The following is a 19,060-nucleotide window of genomic DNA, read 5'->3' on the forward strand; positions in this document are numbered from 1 at the left end:
AGGACCCATGGAGATTATAATTAAAGAAAGACAGGCAGCTGTGGCCCTCAGCTTTTCCTGGCAATCAGTAGGACTGCCAGGAAAGCAGCCAGAGGAAAAAAGCCAGGCAAGGATTCAAAGGCTGCTGCTGGGAGAAAACAGTGTTTACTAAAAGTCTGGCATCTTACTTTGCAGCTGCTAGATAAATAGCATTTGGGAGTCAGGCAGACATGATCCCTTGCCTAACCTGTATAGTAAATACAGAAATCGTTTCATAGACCCACGGATCTTTTTTTATTTTAATCTCGAAGTCATGCATTTTTTTATAACTGAGTTTTGCCCTTAAGGTATTCCTCAGTCTTATTTCAGTTTTAAAGAAAACTCAAGGAAAAGTTGATTCATTGAGACAGAATATTTCTTATTTTTATTTCTTAGAGGAGCCAAAAGATGGCATTCACTTTTGATGAACTGTTATAAGGAAGGAAAGATCAGGCTAAACCTTACTGAAATGGCTTGACACCCTCGTTAAAGAAGCTGTTTTATTAGATGGCAGCTTTCCAGAAACATAGCAAAATATAGGGGAAATAGGTGAAACTGGTCTGCTTTAAAAAAAAAAAAAGACACTGTCTGATTTCTTTTCTCACTTTCTGTTCTAAGATGCTGGAATTTTATTCACGTGCATCACTGAATGTTTTGGAGACATCGGTTCAAGTTCATAGTGATTCCCTTATATATGTAATCACCAGAATAAGATTTCTTTTATATATGTCATCTTTAATATACTCTTGTGGATGACATATTTTAATTTAAATTTATAAAACTAAAATGGTGTTTCTATTTTAACGAAATATTTTCTTCCCTACATCGGGAAGAATTATTAAAAATACTGAATAAAACATTTAATACTTCACTGATTTCTCTCTGCTCTAATTCCTTCTTAATTACCATTCCCTAATTTATTATTTTTAATGGTACATAAGGCCATGAAAAAAATGATCTATATTTCCTTATTTTTTTACACATGTATAACATATCACAAAGAAGTTCTTAAAAATGAAAGACTCAAATGTATAAATATATAAAAACCTGCAGAGCTATAATTCACTTAAGCATCTGTAAACCTGAATGATGTCATTTTAAGTACGTGATATATGTTTTAGGTATTTGAATCCTTTCCTTCTGTTACCTCTTTAAAAGATTGTTCCACTTACAGTACCAGCTGTAGAGTAATTTCTTCCTTGTGACTTTGGTAATTGTTCTTTGTTAAATACTTCAGTCTTTATTTGTGGAGACAGAGAATAGGACTTTAATTTTAGCAGTAATTGTTACTTCACAATAATGAATTTATTCAATTTTGAGATTATTTTTCCCAATTAATTCCACATAGTATAATTTTTTTCTGGCAGAAATACATCTAAACTAAGTAAGCTGATTGCGATGACATGCTTTGGTTTATTAATACTACTAGAATGGTTTGTAACTGTAAGACAATTAAAATTTTGAATTTGAGTTTAGGAGGTTAAAAAATTCAGAATCTAAGGAATAGAAATGTAAAGAACTGTATTTTAAATAATGGAAGTACATCATGCTCTTTGTAATTCTATAGAAATGATTAGCCAGAGACACTTTTAATTTGCAAATGGATTAAGATTATTTTGCTCCATTTTCTTGAGGTGATGACTCTATAAAAACTGTCTTGATATAAACAAAAAATTTTAGTTCAAAATTAAACAACTTTTCTTATATCACATAGTAAGGGAATAGTCAGAATTACTAGTTCTATTTCTACCTTCTCTACTTTCAGCTAATTACAATATTTATGTTTTAATGAAAAACCCATTCATCGGTTCCATCTGTTCAAAAAAAAATTTTTTTATGAACACTGACTCTGTGCCAAGTGTTATCCTTGGCAAAGACTTTGAATGAGAAATTATATTTGTTTTGTTCAAAGGACAGAACTGTTTTTTTTTTCTATAAAGAGAAAAATTAGTGATAATTATTTAAAATGTCAGAGCAACCTAAGATTCTATCTAAGGAGCTAGTAAGGGGTGATCCTCTCTTAATTGTATATCGGATTTTTTGTTTGTTCGTTTTACAACTGAATTTTTGTCACATATCGTTTTTTTTTCTTAGTTTTTCAAATTTTCCTTGCCGTTGAGCTTGAAATGTCTGTGATTCAGTAGCTTGTACTCATACTTGAATCTTGAATATGTACAATTTTAATACGGAGAAAATGGGATATAGAGTGAGGCTAGATAAAGAACATTGAATTTCAGTGAAAAGATCTCAAAATTTATAATTTGTAGTATGTGCCTGTCAAGTTATAAATATCACATGTTTCATGAAGCGCAGGAAGGCATCTCACCCAAAGCGGTAGGATGCATTCTGCACTCCATACTTGTGAAGGAACATGGTCACCCTAAGTGTGGTCAGAGGAGAGTGATTAAGAATATTAAAGACTTGTCGTTGGTGCAGGAAGTGGATGAAGGAAAGGAGAAGTTCTAGCAGATGTAAGTATAAAAGGAGCATGAGAGCTCCCTACCAGTATCTGTGGGCTGTCCTATGATGGGGGAATCTGACAGATTCTGGATGGATCTGAGGGATGAACACGAGGCTCCCTGAGGAAAAGCGATGATGATACGAATACGGGCTCAACGAAAAGGCTTTCTAGTAATCAGAGGTCCTCAGAGATGGGCTCCAGAGTGACAAGCTCATCATCACCAGATGTTCTCAAGCATTCAAGAAGGCCCCTTATCAAGGACTTCTCAGAGCACAGTTAAGCGTTATATGAGTGGATGAGCTAGATTGAATTTAAGGTTCATTCTGTCTGTGTAAGTCTAGAATATTCTTGCACTCCCCACCTCCCCCATAAATTTGAATATGTTTCAGAAAGAAAAATAACGAAGGAAACTAGAGGACATGATTGCACATGCTTACAGTTTTTGAAGACACCTTATTTTTTGAGTAACAAAGTGAAAAAATAAAACACATCCCCATGCAATAAGGAGGACTATAGTTTTCCTATCCTGAGAATAAAATTATTTATGAGGTAATACTCTGAGGCAGGTGTAGGGGAGAACCCACCAACTTTTCACCTCGTAAGGAAGTTGGTAGTATTGGGTAATGCCTTAGATTTCATAAAAGACAAGCAATGCTCCAGTTTGTCTTTAGTAGAAAGTCTGCATAAAAACAAAAGAATTTATCAGGAAAGTAACAGCTGATGTAAAGTGCCTGAAACATCTTTCCCAGTGAGTGAAATAGAAGGAAGTAACACAGAACCAGAGATATAAAGTGCTATTTTTTGCTTTCTCCCATAGTCCTCTCCACAAATGACTGTTAAATTTTACTAAAAGAAGTTGAAAGATAAATATGTATGTTTTCTTTAAATACATAGAAGCAAAGCATACTTGGCATTTTCCACTTAGAAATGAACTTAAACTATTCTGAGACCTTTGGGTATAACAGGTAAGTCCTGGCCACTCAAAATCACATCTGCTACTCTGTTTCCTTCATTCATACTTTGCCAAGCAGCCTTAAGGAGTTTTTAAATATTTGCATTCAAAAAAAGTGTTCTGAAATTTACGTTGGCATTTTCTCCATTTCTATTTTAAGTCTATTATCATTAGTGTCTTCATATTATAGCCACTGCTGATGAGCAAAGTGCTCTTTTCTTCTCACCCACTCTCTTAGCTGCAGCAAACACAGACTTCATGCAAGTTGAAACTCCTGTGTGCCGATAAATGATGCAGCTGAGTCATATTGCAGACAGGTGCAAATTTGTTTTCCCGACACAGAAAGATCTCCAATCATGATGAGGAGGAGCTAAGGGTGGGGCGGGGGGTGGTCACAACGAGTTCGTTTTCCTCCATGAATCTCCTCTTAAGGAGATAAATCGTTATCTCTTATTTACTTCCAAGCTATAGACAAATAAATATTTACCTTGCCTTGCTGCCTTCTTGAGCCTACTATATATATTCATTTATTCATCTCAGCACGTAATTTAACAAGCACCTATTTTTTCTTCAATGAAAAGTGGGTATAATAATATTCTCAGTAATGTTTTTATTTAAATCAGTTTGGTAAAAGATTTTATCATAATAAATGATACGATTTAACAGTAAAAGCAAAAAAAAAAATCTTTTAAATATCAAAAGCTAGTGTAATGGAAGATTCTAGGAAGTTGATAGTGGGCATAGCAGCATACATTTTTTTACCTTCCAAAATATCCAGATAAAAACAGAACTAGATATCAAAATCGAACCCTAGTGACAACATTTACAACAAAACTAGCTGATAAGTTATGTCCAAAATATAGATATGAACACTCGAATACAGCAGATAATAACAAACCACCAGTATCCACAAATTCTGAACATTGTCAGCATCTGTGGGAGAGAAAGCAAAAGGAAGTAACGAGGTGTGTCCAGCAGGCCTGAAAACAGGAGAACCACAAAGTAGCCAATAGTCATTGATTGGAAAATACAAAGGCTAAGGTGAGAGTAGTAGCAGAAAATGGAAAGGGCATGTGCCAGGTCCAGTTACAGGGAGGTTCATATAGATGTTGGAGAGGGAAACAGAGTCAGGGAATATCTGAAAGCAAGCCGTCACATATTTTTAATGCAGAAGAGGGAACTCTGAAATTACCAATGTTACTTAAACCAGCTCTCCTTCTAAAAGTTCAGAGAAATTAAAGACACACAGAAATAAGCAAAAGAAAATTTGGGATGTGAAATCCATTGCAAAAACTATAAATAAAATAAAGGGCAGAATAATATCCCTACAGACAATGAAAGCATATCAGAAAACCATGCTTTAAAAAAACCTAACACAAACTAAAGTGCCATTTCAAAACTAGATAAAAAGCATTAATAAAATGATGCAAAACATTAAAGAACAGCACAGATCAACATTAGATAAACTTAAAATTGTGGTGAACATCCTCAAGAATTAGAAATAAAAGAAAAAATGTCATTTACAAATGAAGGAAAAAGCTAGAATAAAAGAAGAGCAAATGAACACCACACTTAATGCCTTAGAGAAATAATAAGTTAAAAATAAGAAAATTGTAAAATTGAAAAGAACTGAAGGACATAAAAAAGATTTGAGAGATAATGACAAATATTTAAGATTTGCAAAAAGGATCTAACATATGGATCTCCTCCAACAATAAGAACCCCCTAAAGAAGGAAAACAAAGCAAAAGAAGAAAAAAATGAATACCACAAAGTATAATTTTTTTAAATTCCTGAAACTTAAAAAGAAGAATCTGAACATTGAAAGAAAATACTGTGTACCTGAGATTGTTGAGTAAAAACAACCAAAGTTAAGGCGTATTCTAGTAAAATCACTGCATGATTCTATGTTCACTTAATTAGAACATTTGACTTATAAGGGAATATGAATTAGATCATCAGTAAGCATTTTGACAGCAATTTTTTTGTGCCAGAGAAAAATGGGGTAACTCTATTAAAGGAAAGAAAATGTAGGCCAAGGTTTTATATCCAGCACAACTGCCTGTAAGTATGAAGGGAACAGTAAACTACTGTCAACATGCAAGAATTCTGGCAGTGTTGTTCTCATGAGCCATTTCTGATAAATCTATCAGAGAAGAGCTTCCAGTAAACAAAATGACAAGGGAGATGTCAAACAAGGACTGGTGGACTCAGTTTAGCCTTCTGGTGCCACTCAGAATATATAAGTACACTTTCTCCCTAGGATCGCCCTTGTGTATTTGAAGGTGGCTATTGCTATAACACATATCTCGTGGTTCAACTTGTTTCATCTGGCAACAGACATTTTAGAAGTGTTTGGAAAATGTTTATAATATTTTTTCCATATGTTACTACATTCATATTTTTTAAATACAGTTCCTAACATACAGCTAATGTTGTATGTCAGTTATACTTCAATAAAAAAATTCAATTGCTAATTTTTACATGCGCATAATTTATGCCATAATTATATGTTATATAATATATAGATTATGGATTGTATAATTATGTACATAATTTATATGTGCACATTCTAAGCTGCCATTAGATATACACAGTCCCTAGGGAATGGAGAGGCCAAGATGGAAGAAGCCCTATCCGGGCATGGAAGGAAGGTGCTGGCCTATAAGAACAGTTGTCTTGGACTATTACATGAGCAAGAAAAATATTTCAATTTATTAAGCCATTGAGAAAATAAGAAAAGATGGATTGTTAATAGAGAAAATAGTTATTGTCTATTGGATGTAAAGCCACGTAAGAAATTCATTAGAATAATGAAAAGTCAGGGAAAATCATTGGGCTAGGTGTTTTTTGGCAAACAATATAATTGCACTAGAATTTGTTTAGAAAGAGAGGTATATAAAAAAGGGACCAGATGGACAAACCATTGAGGATGGTGTGCAAAGCCAAATCAAAGGAAAACCGAGGTTAAAAATATATTGATAGTAGCAAATTCAAATGTAAAAGCAGTGAAATTGTTGGGGAAAAAAAAACTATAATGAAAGATACTGTTTATAAACAATACCCTGGGTAACTCTATACTCAGTACAGAAAAAAGAAGGCACAAAATTATATTTTAAAGAACTAAACAATAATATTTTGGGGTGTAAGTTTTTATTTACCAACTGTAAAATCTATTTAGGAGAATATATTTAGGGTAATTGGACATTTTTGTATAAGTCCATTTTCAAAATGAAATGATTTGTGCTATTTCAGCGGGGCAATAGGTTACCAGAGATTATGAGATTTAAAATGTTTTTCTGTTAACTCTGGTTAAGAGTGGAACTAACTGATCAGTTCTTTCATGGAACTGACTTTGAAACAAAATCAGGAAGACCTTCCTCACTGTATTTTTTATTTTACTTATTGGTGAGCTTTAATAACAATATGGGAGCTTCATTCAGGGCACAGCATTATCTGTCTCATTCATCATCTTTATCGTGAAGGACAAGCTCAATGCTTAGTAAATATTTGCTGAATGAATAGTCTCATCTAAAATTATCCAGGTGGAACCTCAATAAACAGAATCATGAAATGATAGAAAGTTGAAGGTAGCAGGAAACCTAAGAAAGATCAAATGCGTTGTATATCTCACCTAAGGAGAAATAAAACTCCATTTTCCTGAAAAAAAAGAGTTTGTATGCTTAAAACTAAAAACAGCTCTTTAAATTGCAACACTGATGTTATAGGATTTGATACATCAGACATTTTTGATGCAAATCTTATTGGAGTATTGTAATTGAGTCATCACAGTATATTTTAAATGTATAAAACTAAGTGATGTCATTGATTTTTAAATTGTCTTTTAGAAAAATTATTGGCACATATTTATCATTCGTCGAGGCTGACTGGAGGTCATAGGCTCATGCTTAGAGAACAGGTGTCCACTTTCTCATTTTATACATGAGAACGTGATTGACAAGAGACGGAAGTGATTTGCCTAACACCTTAACGTTTGACAGTAACAGAACCAGAAACCAGTAAAATGCAGTAGAAAGGGTGTCGTATGAAGAAGGCAGACCTTGTATAAATTCTAGCTTTTAACTTACTAATTTTGTGACTTTCAGTCAATTCCTCAGCCCCTCTGTATAACCCAACCAGGAATTAAAATCAAATTTACTGACTTCCAAGCAACCTTTATCTGCACAATGTTAAAAGCACTATTTTTCAAAATAGTCATCAGTTTCAGCCAAAAATTGTATGTATTTCCCATCCCTATATTCTTTTCTTAAGCAAATATTGGTGAGGTATGCAAATAATAAGAGGAAGGGGAAAAGAACAAGTGTTCTAAATAGTTCACAAACCGTGTTTTCGACCTCTGAATATAAAACCATCAACTGTGCAATAAAACAGTCATTTTTTTAGGTTCTAATTGGTATATCTCAGACGTCTTATTTCTTTTTTTGTTTGTTTGTTTGTTTGTTTAACTTATAAAAAGTGTAAACGTTGGAGTTATTTTCAGGACTGTCACCTGACTCACATAATATCACTAGAATGGCTGTCAGTGCTTCTTTATCATAGGATGAATGTCTAACACTCTTAACTAAGCTTTTGTGGTAATTACATGAATCTTTGTAAAGGACAGTGATGAATGTGTCTGGAGGCCCTAAGGAATGTTTAAACACCGATATTTGTCAGTTATAACATTGTATAAAAGCATAACCATAAATGCATCTGTCATACCTCTGCAATTGATCTTCTACAGCACACATTCCTTGACTTATTTTCCTGCCATACTAATGCTATATTGTTCCCCTTCTCGGGATCAAAATTATTTTTTTTAATTTCAGTCTCCAGATTGATTTGATAAGAAGCAATGCGAATCCAAAATTCCAAAATAAATATGTCAAGTTTCTCAGATTTTAAAAAAGGTACACCATGATGGGTATCCATTTTTCAATGTACTACCTTAAAGAGGTAAAATATTTGCTTATCTACCTTTTAAATTTTTTCTAATGCTTTTCTTTTCATTTAAACAGAGAGATATTAAACACGTCGTGAAATACCAGTTTAATATGATAGGTCTGCGTTGGCCTTGGTTCGCTTGATAAGCATTAGTCTAGATCTTCAAATAAATAGTGTCCACTCGTGGGTTTGATGGTATAGATCATGTTATTGGGCTGTGTCCTCATCTTGTGATGAAAGGTGGGTTAAAGCACACAACCGCTTTACGGCAGAAAATAACTAACTCTTCACCATTGCTAAGGTCGTTGCTAATTAAAGCTTAACTTGCCAGCTTTTGTTTGACCTCACTCAGGAACATACTGATGCTCAGATACAAGTAACTTTACGAGAACAACTTCTTAGGAAAACAGCCAGCCTCATTGTTGCACAGAGCAACACTAACTCACATTCGACTTTTATTAGAACATTTGTGACCCGAGCAGCATTATCTTGTCTTTTAACCAAGCCACTGTGCAACAGTGAACTGACCTGTTTTCACATTCATTGCATATCACTTTTCCTCAGAGTTAATTGCCTGCATAATAGCAAATTATTTTTCTATTTTAGTAGAACATAACCATTTATGGCATTGCGGTTCAAAATATCAAGGGATACTGCCAAATGCAGTATCCACAGGATATTATGAAGTAAGGCTGATGTTAAGGAAGACTGGATTCTTCTCAGCTTGTATTATGGGAAATCAATCAAAACGAAGCTCCTGATTGTACAGTGCAATTTGGTAAATGCGTTTAACGTCACAAAGGGCTATAACTAGGACAAACATAATCCCAGTTTGCCCGGACTGTCCCAGTTTATATCTGTTGTCTGATAGAATTATCAGTAGTTCTCCCATTCACTCTGAAAAAATAAAAAATAAATCATATGGTCACCCTATGTATAATCGTATTTCCCAGTTTATTATATATATATATATATATATATGGATATATAGAACATAAAAGCTTTTAAGGCCAAATAGCCACATATGAATTTAATAATAATAAAACAAACATCAAAGGTGTAATCAATGCTGAATAAAGGGGCAGTCGAGTGCTATAAAATTCTTAGGAAAGACAGACAGATTAGTCAGGGGGAATTTCATTTCAGAGGTAGTATCTGAGCAGAGTCTTGAAAGACTGCTATGCCGTACCTAAGCAAAGAGGAAGAAGAGATGACATTTCATATGGGAGAAAGGTATATTATGATTTTACAAAAGCATTAAGTCAAGAAAGGGCAAGATGAATCAGCTTATTCAACCGTACATTAATATCTATGGACGAGTACTAGGAATGACTTTAATGTAGACGGAGGTTAGATGTGACAGGCTTTGATGAACCACCTAAGAAATCCGGGCTTGATGCAACAGGCAGGGAGAATCGACAATGTAATAAAGAAATAGAAGTTGAAAATGGTTGAGGGGAAGGGGGCTAGAGAAAGCAAGAATGATGAAAGACCCCTCAGAGCAGAGTTAGAAGGCCGTGTCAGTAATCCACGTGTGAGGTGACAACTGAGACAAAGTAGGACATCTGTACAAGGAATGGAATGGGGCTAATTCAAGAGCCAGGAGAAGGAAAAAGGTAGAACTTAGCAAGTTCATTTGCATAAAGCGCTGTGTCTGAAAGTGCTTCCAATCGACTACCTTTGATTCTCACTATTTCCCAATGAGGCCCATAAGTGTAGGCATTATTATATCCCCATTTTCCAGATAAGGTCACTAAGATTCTAAGAAATTAAGCAATTTCCAAAAACTCCTATTAACGGTCAAGGTGTGACAGTGTCCTCATTCTCTGCATTGCATATGTGAGGGGAAGAGAAAAGAAGCAAAGAAAATCCCCAAATCCTAAATCCGAGCGACTGGGAAATTAAAGTTTCTAGGCACGGAATTAGAAACGTCAGAAGACAGTGTTTAGGAAGGAAAACGAGGGGGGATTTTAAGCAGGTTTGGTCAAATCACAAGTGGGCCTCTCAAAAAAGCAGTTGGAGAACGGAATGGATTAAGGTGCTAAAACAATAGAAATTACAATAGTAGAAGTGGAAACCCAAGATAATAACGAAGAATGATGTGAGAAAAGAGATCAGAGCATTCGTGGCTAAACCTTAGGACATGTTAACATTGAATGTTTGTCACCCAGGAAAGGAGACAGATCTAAACGAAAAAAATCAATACACAAGATGCAAGAGAACAGACCCTCATAGAAAGCCAGCAAAGGGGATATAGAGTCAGGGATGGAGGACAGGAAGCAGTGTTCATGCTCCAGACAAGTCACAGAATAAGAGGAAAAGGGCGCTGAGGACAATCAAATAATTTGTAACATGTGAGAACACCGTTTCAAGGGCACCGAATTTAAAGGGATAAAAAATGAGTTTGTAATGTGAAGTCAGTGGATCCAACAGAAATACAGTCCTAAGAAACATCAAATAAAGGTTTCTTGTTTTGTTTTGTTTTTCTGATCTAGAGTGCAGGTAAAGAAACCATGAAAGGGGTGTCTTAAGTTGCTTGGAAGGAGGGAGAAATTAAGTGACTTCAAAGCAGAGACAGGATTGAGTAGGAAATGCAATTAACTGTGCAGCAGAGAAAGAATATCTTTTATTTCAGATAAGATAAAATGAGTAGATAGATATAAAGGCATTAATGAAGAGAGATGGAAAAGGATTAGCATCTTCTCAATGGCCTAATCTTCTCTGTAATAAAAATGAGTGATGAAACACAAGATTGAGGGCCAGCAGCATGGGTTTGGATGGAGTTTGGGTGCATCCTAAGGGTTTAATAAGAAAAATCACCGACTTTCTAATTGGAAGAGTGTGAATCTTTGGGGCTGAGTTAACCTGAGTATTGGACTTTTTCCTACAGTAGTTAGGAGTGGTTAGGGTCTAGAATAGGAAAATATAGGAGATGAGGATTTATGATGAGGATGGGAAGACTTATCCAGGATACATTGTCAGATAGCTGAGGGAACGGAATAGATGGGTTGTAGATGGCCTGCCATGGCGTTCAGGCTGGCAAGAAGGTAAGTGACATCTGGGTGAATTGTGGAGACAAATGAGAGACATCGCTCCACAATCTAAAGGACTTGGGGGCAGTGCAGTGTCATGAGGCAGCCAGGCCTGGGAGGTGGCTGTTTGGAGATGAGGTAGAAGGAGTAATATAGAGGAGATGGGAGTGGATGTTTTCAAAATGATCCAGGAGGAACCCTGAAGAAGGGAACGTTAAAGCCATTAAAGTTGCTGCTTGAGGATAAAGAAGAGCAGGGAACAAAACAAAACACCCAAAAGCTGGGGTTTTCTAAAGCCTTGGGATGATGCTGCAGGTGGCATCAAGGCTGAGTTTCATTCTGCGCTTTGTATAGTCAGTCTGCCCGTGAAGTCATCTCTGATCTCGGATCCATATGAAAGTCTCCAGCATTTGTCATCAAATGCCTTCAGCAGATTCTTGCTATTATATTGAGTAATCCAATCTCTTGTCTGTGTTTTTAGCTTGTACTATCAGCTAGCTCCTGTGGAAGCATTTGTGTGCAAATATCCCATTTTCCCTAAACATCCAGTAAATGCCTGAAGTTCAGTGCTATGTTTTATATAGAGGTGCATAAATAGAAATTTTACTGGCTGACAGAAAGTAGTTATTCCCACACGATTGCACTAATAGTCACTATCACCAGTCATTCTCATTTTGGGCAACAAAGTGGCTCATAATGGGCTGAAGTCAAAAGAGGAAAATAGAAAGTCAAGAAGATAGCTTGGCGAACAATCCGGATGCTAAAACTATAAAATAAGATCTATGCAAGTCAACACAGACACTTCTGTGAGTCTCCCCAAGCATGACACTTTGCTAGACATGGTACAATGGGAAACCAAGGGCGGGCACTAGACACAGTCTGCCCCAAGTGCGGGTCGTAAGGGAGTACATTGTTTGTAGAGAATGGTAAAATTATAACAAAACTGGCTAAATTAAGCTTAGATTTTTATTACCATGGCGTGCCGGAAATTCTAAGTTGAGTTAGAAACTTTTGCTGATCTAAGTTCAAAAAAGTTGATTCAGTTATAGTTGGATTGTACTAACATACCATAGATGTAAACTTCAACTTAGCACAGTTTTATTACTTAGCCTTTAGTAGGCATTGTCTTCTGCATGGAGGTTAATTCCAAGAACTCCCAATTACACACTTGGCCCCGACAGCAGACTCAGCTGTATGCATTCATTTAGAGAATAAGTTCATGAGAATCTGGAATCCTGAGCACTTGTTTTAGGCTTAATAGGGTCTCCAGCCCATATGGTTATACGTATATCTGTGTTAAACAGTAGATTCAGGATAAAGAATGGTAGCATCGTGGTTGTAAAGATGAACAGACAGCTTACTTCAGTTGGAAGCAATCAGAAGTCACTTCAGTTCTGTTACTGCAAAGTGCAAAGCATTCTCTGATCCTTGTGGTTATTCTCTCATTTGGCAATGTTCCTTCATGTGTCTTTTTTCCTTTTTTCCAAATTAATTTATTCTGTTTTCCATTTCTGTACAGTAATATTTATTTGGAATGTCTTTTAGCGGCACGATTATAGCTATGAAGTGCAAAACAAAGATTTTCACCGTTCGCATTTCTTGTCTGGCCATCATTATTATTCATTGTCTTTCATGATTATTACCGAAATGTCTTACAGAAGAGGTAGAGGGTACAAAAAGGATTTACTCCAGATGCCAAATATCTTCAGTCACCACTGCTGTGACTGTTTCGGAGTTGAACAGGATATCATCCTTGACCCTAGGACATATAGGCAGAGCAGGACATCTACACACACTGTATGTCTGCATCCACATAAACAACCATAACATGCGCTAAAATGGGACAAGAGATACAGGAATGATACCAGGAAATGTCTGAAACAGCACACGAAAATGAAAAGCGACTTCTCACCTATAGGCAAGATTCCGGAAAGCTTTCCTGGAAATAATGTGAAATGGGTTGTGTTTGCATAAGTAAAGATGGTGAAGTAAGTGACAGTCCAGATGACGGGAACAGCACAGGCAAAGGCTCCCAGTGGGACACTCTGGGGTACAGACATGGAACCAAGAGAACTATGGTTTGACAGTGATTCACTATCCTCGTTGTGCATCTGACTGACCCGAAGAATTTTTTTCTAATACACCTGTGTGGGCCACACAGCCAGAGATTCCGAATCAGTGGGCTGAAATGGGTCCCGGCATCAGTACTTTTTAAAAATCTCCCCAGGAGATGTTATTTTTAGTCAGGTCTAAAAACCACCATGGAAGAAAGGACTGTGGAAGAAAATAATGGACCTTAAGTGTTTGAAATGTATGGCTAAAAGCTATTTCTTCCCACATGAAAGAGTTTGCACTTAATTTAGTGGCCAGTGGAGAACTATTTTCGTTTTAAGAATACTTTAGCTTTCAGAAAAATCACACAAATAATATAATTCTGTTAACCCCAGTTTGTAGCTCTTCCATACATGCTTTGGGACAATTTTCATCTTGGACATGTGCCAACTCCAATTATAGTAACTAATTCTTCAGGATCATACATGGGGCAATGGCAAGTAGTAATTGCATTCTGGAGAAGAGGCAGCTGCAGGAGAAAAAGACAACTTTCTCATGAAGAACAACCAATATCGGATGAGCAGAAAATGTATGAAAGAATGCCCAGGCTGTCTTCACATGCAAGTTAACCCTTGGAATTCTTGATCACACCAGAAGATGGACAAATGAGTTGAGTTACTCTTTTTAAGAAAAAAAGTCACTTGCAATTTGTGAAGCAAAGAGGCACAGCCACAAACAGGAGCGGTTTGTTTTAATTAGATTGCACGTTTGGCCAGCACCCAAAAACATTGTTTCTCTATTGATAGGGATGCCGAATAAAATACGGGGCACTCAGATAAATTTGAATTTCAAATTAAAAAATTTGAGTAACTTTTTTAGTATAAGTGTGTGCCATGAAGTATAGTGTTTAAAAGTTACTCATTATTTACTGGAAATTCAAATTTAACCGGTGTTGTCTGTATTTTGCTAAATCTGGCAACCCGGACGTATAACCAAAATCTGAAATAATAGTCAACACAAAATAAGGAAAATAGAGAAGAGTTTATATTTAGAAGTATAAAAATGGAAGAAATTCCCTTCCCGCGAAGAAACTTTATCAAAGCTAAACACGGAAAGTTTGCCCCAGCTGTACGAGGTGCTTTAAGTTCCCATGCAGGTCCGCAGGAGACGCAATTCAGAGTGCAGGGTTTTTTTCTTCCTCTCACTTGTAAAAATGTTCCTGTTTAAAGAGACCTTAGGGAATCATCTCCCTTGCTCGTCAAAGTGTGTTGCGTGAATCAGCAGCATCAGCATCAGCAGGAAGACCTTGTTTGATATGCAGAGTCCCAGGCCCCTCCCCCACCCCAGGCCTACGGAATCAACATCTGCATTTTAACAAGAGCCTCGTGATTTGTGAGCACATCCAGCTTGAGAAACACAGATTTAGATCTACAGTTCTCAAAAACATGCTCTAAGCAGATATAGGATCCAAAGGCCTCCTCGGGGCTGTGGGAGAGTGTGTAAGCCAGCGTCCTTCCATCACATGAAGAGAGACCTACTCTGTGCCATCTATCTGGGCTACTAGGCAAGGTTTCATTGGAACAAAGGATTTGTGACTTAAACTTTTTTTTTTTGATTAAAAAAAGAAAAATTTGAAAAACAATAATCCAAGTCATTTCATTTTCACAATGGGGGACCTGAGTAACAGAAAACATGTGACTTTGCCTAAGTCCTATGCTGGGAAGATGATGGGACAGTGATGCTGTTTAAGTCACCTGATCCCAGCCTCTTTCCACTTCCCCACTGTTTGTCACAGAAAGTAGCACTAAACACCAGAAATTTCCATTGAACTGTTTGTCAAGTGCCATCGTGCACCACAGATGTCTTCCAGCTGGGCTTTGAATTTCAAAATCAGTGCCTTTTCTTTCACAGTCCTTTACTGTGTCTGAGCTTTGCTGTCTGAGCTGGAAGAGGGGTCTCCAGCTGCAGTTTTACGTATACACTGCTAACTGAGGGTACCCTGCAGGTTCGTTGATGGATATTTCAGCTGATTATCTTGCCGCAGACCATTGAGACGGATCCGGATAACTGTTCAATTAATAGTACTGAAGGAGTAATTAGAGAGAGTACCGGCTCACACAGCCTGCCCCAGTGCTGACGTATCACCGTGAACATCGACTTCTGAGTGTGATTAATCACATAAAGAATTCTCCAAAACGAAATCAGAGATCACCCACACATTACACACAGTAATGTTTTAAGGCATTACTTCCTGAATCTCTGTAATGAATTACACTGTAATCTGGTTTGAATTTTTCCATTTTCAGCATACATCCTGCTCGATTAGCAGGTGATCCTATGGCCCCTGTCAGTTTCTGCAACAATCTGAATTAGCTATTCTAGAAAGAAGACAGATTTGAACATGTATAAGCCTCAATTAAGACATATAAATGCCTGGTCATCACCCATCACACTTTGTGGCAGAGCCAGACATAATGGCCAGGTTTTTGGACCCCTTTATCCACTGGCTAGATTTCTCATATAGCACCAACATCTTTAAGATTTTTCTATGAGAACCAAATATCCAGTCATTCCCTCACAGTCATTGTTTTCATTTGTAAAGAAAACTTCGCATATTGACAGAGAAAATAAATTTCAGTTAGAACTAATGTATATAGATTTCTCTTAAACTTAGAAATCCTAAAAGTTAGTGGAGAGAGGCAGAAGGGACCATAATCACAAGCAGCACCATACCGAGGAGTTTCTGAAACATTATTTTTCTACAATGTTAAAGTCAGTTATCTCAGGCAAGCAGATATGAGGATCCAACGAGTTTAGACGACAAAGCCTTAGATAACATTTTACAAATGAGGAAACTAAGGCCCAGAGAAATTGGGTGATTTGTTTAAGACCATATAATTGACTTGTGATATATGAGAGTGTCCTATGAAGAAAGCAGAATTTCAGTCAAGTTTTACTCTTCGGCATTTTTAGGGATAAGATGGAGACTTCGAGGAACTGTGAAAGAATGTAAAATCAGACCAGATTTTTAAAACCCCAGCTGCGTATTTGTTAGATTTGCGTATAAATTTTAAGTTACTATTATGGGAAAATATAATCTTTTTCTTTTAATCTAGTCAAAAACAACAAAGTAGCTAGAAACTTTTCAGTTTTGCACAAATGAAATAGTAGCCCTGCATAATTTTGTAGCTGTATTATACCTGTTCTATTCTGTTCACCTTTCCAGTGTTTATTTGAAACCCATGTTAAATCTTGCCTCCCTATAGGTTCCTCACTGTTCCAAACTAGGTTGTAGGTTGAGGATTTCTTTCCCCGGAAATGGTTTTTCTCTTTGCCCCAATAAGTCCACTTCTGAGGTTTATAAAAGGAACTAGAGATATGCCTATCAGGTGAGTCGCAAAGATATCTATTATAACATTATTTATGTTGTCAAAATTTTTGGAAAAGCCATCAAAATCAAGTTGGCAATATAAATCCTGATTTAGTTGTAAGTAGTATACTCTATTAAGGTTTAAAATAATTTTTTAGAGGGGTGTCTCATGAATTTTTTTCAATGTGTACTTGGGGAAAAAAGGAGCTTATTAAACAGTATATGCAATGATTTAATGTTTCTAGAAATGGATGTAAGTGATGTACACTGATAGTTGAAACAAATTATGTGTGAATGGTGAAATCTCTGGTGATTTTAAATGGTTTGGGGGTACTTCTATGTTTTTTCCTACAACGAGTAGTAAAAAAATCAAGAGAAATTTTCTTTAAAGCTATATAATCAATTCAGAAAATAAGTTAGTTTTGTGTTAACAGAGGAAGCTTCACTGTCCAATGTTTTTGGACTTTATTTTAAGGACCTCTGTGATGAGCTCATAAAGTACACAATAAATATTACCAATAATCCTGGAATCTTTTCACCTAAGACAATTATCAACTTTATTTCTGACTTATTAAAAGAATAAGAGTGTTATATTAAAAGAATGTTATATTTTTAAAACCGAAATTAAAATCGAACCATGTTCACGAATTTCAGTTGAGTTATACACAAACCACGGAATTTTAAGGAAGAATTTCTACGGTGGGAAGAATTAACAGTGGACGTAGATAGATCTCATTTTAGATCTTGGCTTTGTCAGTTGCTAGCTCTACAGGTTTGTGCAAAATGTAAATGATTGATTTGTGCATATCAAATGAGATCATATACGTAAGTCACCTAGTACGAAGCATGAGATAGTTAGGAGCTTAACAAAATATAACTTCCGCAAGCATCATCATCAGCATTCTCGTCATCTGTGCCCCTGTTTAATGCGTCACCTATGGCACCGTATTTTTATGTGCTGGGTTGTAAATTGTTGCTAGATCACTGGGCTATACTTGCCAAGTGGACCCGCAGGCCAGGTGGGCCTTGGACAGATGGGAATTCAGAGTAAAGACTTAGTGAGCCCTTGACTCAGAGAAGGTAGGGGTAGTTGTGGCTTCATAGACCCAGTTGTGAGGTCACTGAAACCAGAGTGGGGGTTATAAATAGTGAGCACGGCGGCAAATCGGTATTTTCCCACAAAGAAGGAGTGACCACGAGTCACAGAGCTCATCTCCGCAGAGATGCTTCTTGTATTTCCATTGACGATGATTTTTAGTTCCAACAAAGACACACTATTTTGCTATCTAGCCCTCTCTTAGTTTTACCTTGTTCTTTTGGAAAATAGGGATAATTCAGGTCCACTTACCTCATAGGGCTTAAACAGCTAATCCATACAAAGCATTCTGACCAATGTTATAGATGGCACATAATATTATTAGTAGGCAGAATGTCATTGGTATTTTTCCAGAAAGTAGAGTTAATACTCATTCCAACCTGACATAAACACTCTTCTACAGCCATTAATCATCGACATTGGAATGTAATTGGCAAATCCAGAAAGCCACCAACTGCCAGGAGATCTACACTGAGATTTAACACTTTCACATTACAATTCTATAGATAGAAATAAACTTCCTTCAGTGTTTGTCGTCTTATTTACTCCAGAGTTGCAGGCATTCTAATAAATGGAACAACAGTTTCCGGTGCTGTTGTGACCGTGACATACACTCAGTGTTTCAGCTGTTGTAACTTAGTAATTCATTTCTGTTTGTAAATCACAGGAGGTTTGTTTGATGGACGGAGCGCTGGAGAGAAATGCGCTCCTTTTGTCAGTACAAATATCCTGTATTTTAGGACTCGTGTCTACATGTGCAATTACTTAGTTCATCGGTTCAAGACGGTCCACGCCCTCTGCTGTTGGATGCTGTTTTCAGGGCTTGACATCTGTTCATTTTCAAGCACAAAAAGTAATATGTGAAAGTCTCTGCTTAATAAATAATTTCTTAAGATAGTAATGGATATTTCTTTCCGTTCATTTGCCAGGAAGTCTAGCACCATCGAAGTACATTTCTGAGTACCCTGCAGAATTGGACGGGCTTATGTTTTTGAATGGATTAACAAATAAAAAGAAGCAATATCATTATTGATTTCTAGAGAAGAGAAAGTATTAGTGGCTACATATTAAGAAGATTTGTTTTTTGGGTTTTTTTAATGACAGTTCATTTTTGCCTAGTTATGTGTGGGCATTTA

General features: G+C 36.4%; 1 protein-coding gene across 3 annotated transcripts in view; it reads left to right on the plus strand.

The window, feature by feature from the left end:
• PLXDC2 (plexin domain containing 2) overlaps positions 1–19,060 on the plus strand; it is a 373,661-nt gene that overhangs the window by 344,622 nt on the left and 9,979 nt on the right. The gene's annotated exons all lie outside the window — the stretch shown is intronic.

This window comes from Pteropus medius, unplaced genomic scaffold (genome assembly GCF_902729225.1).
Source record: "Pteropus medius unplaced genomic scaffold, Ma_sr-lr_union100, whole genome shotgun sequence".
In the NCBI taxonomy this organism is placed as follows: Eukaryota; Metazoa; Chordata; class Mammalia; order Chiroptera; family Pteropodidae; genus Pteropus; species Pteropus medius.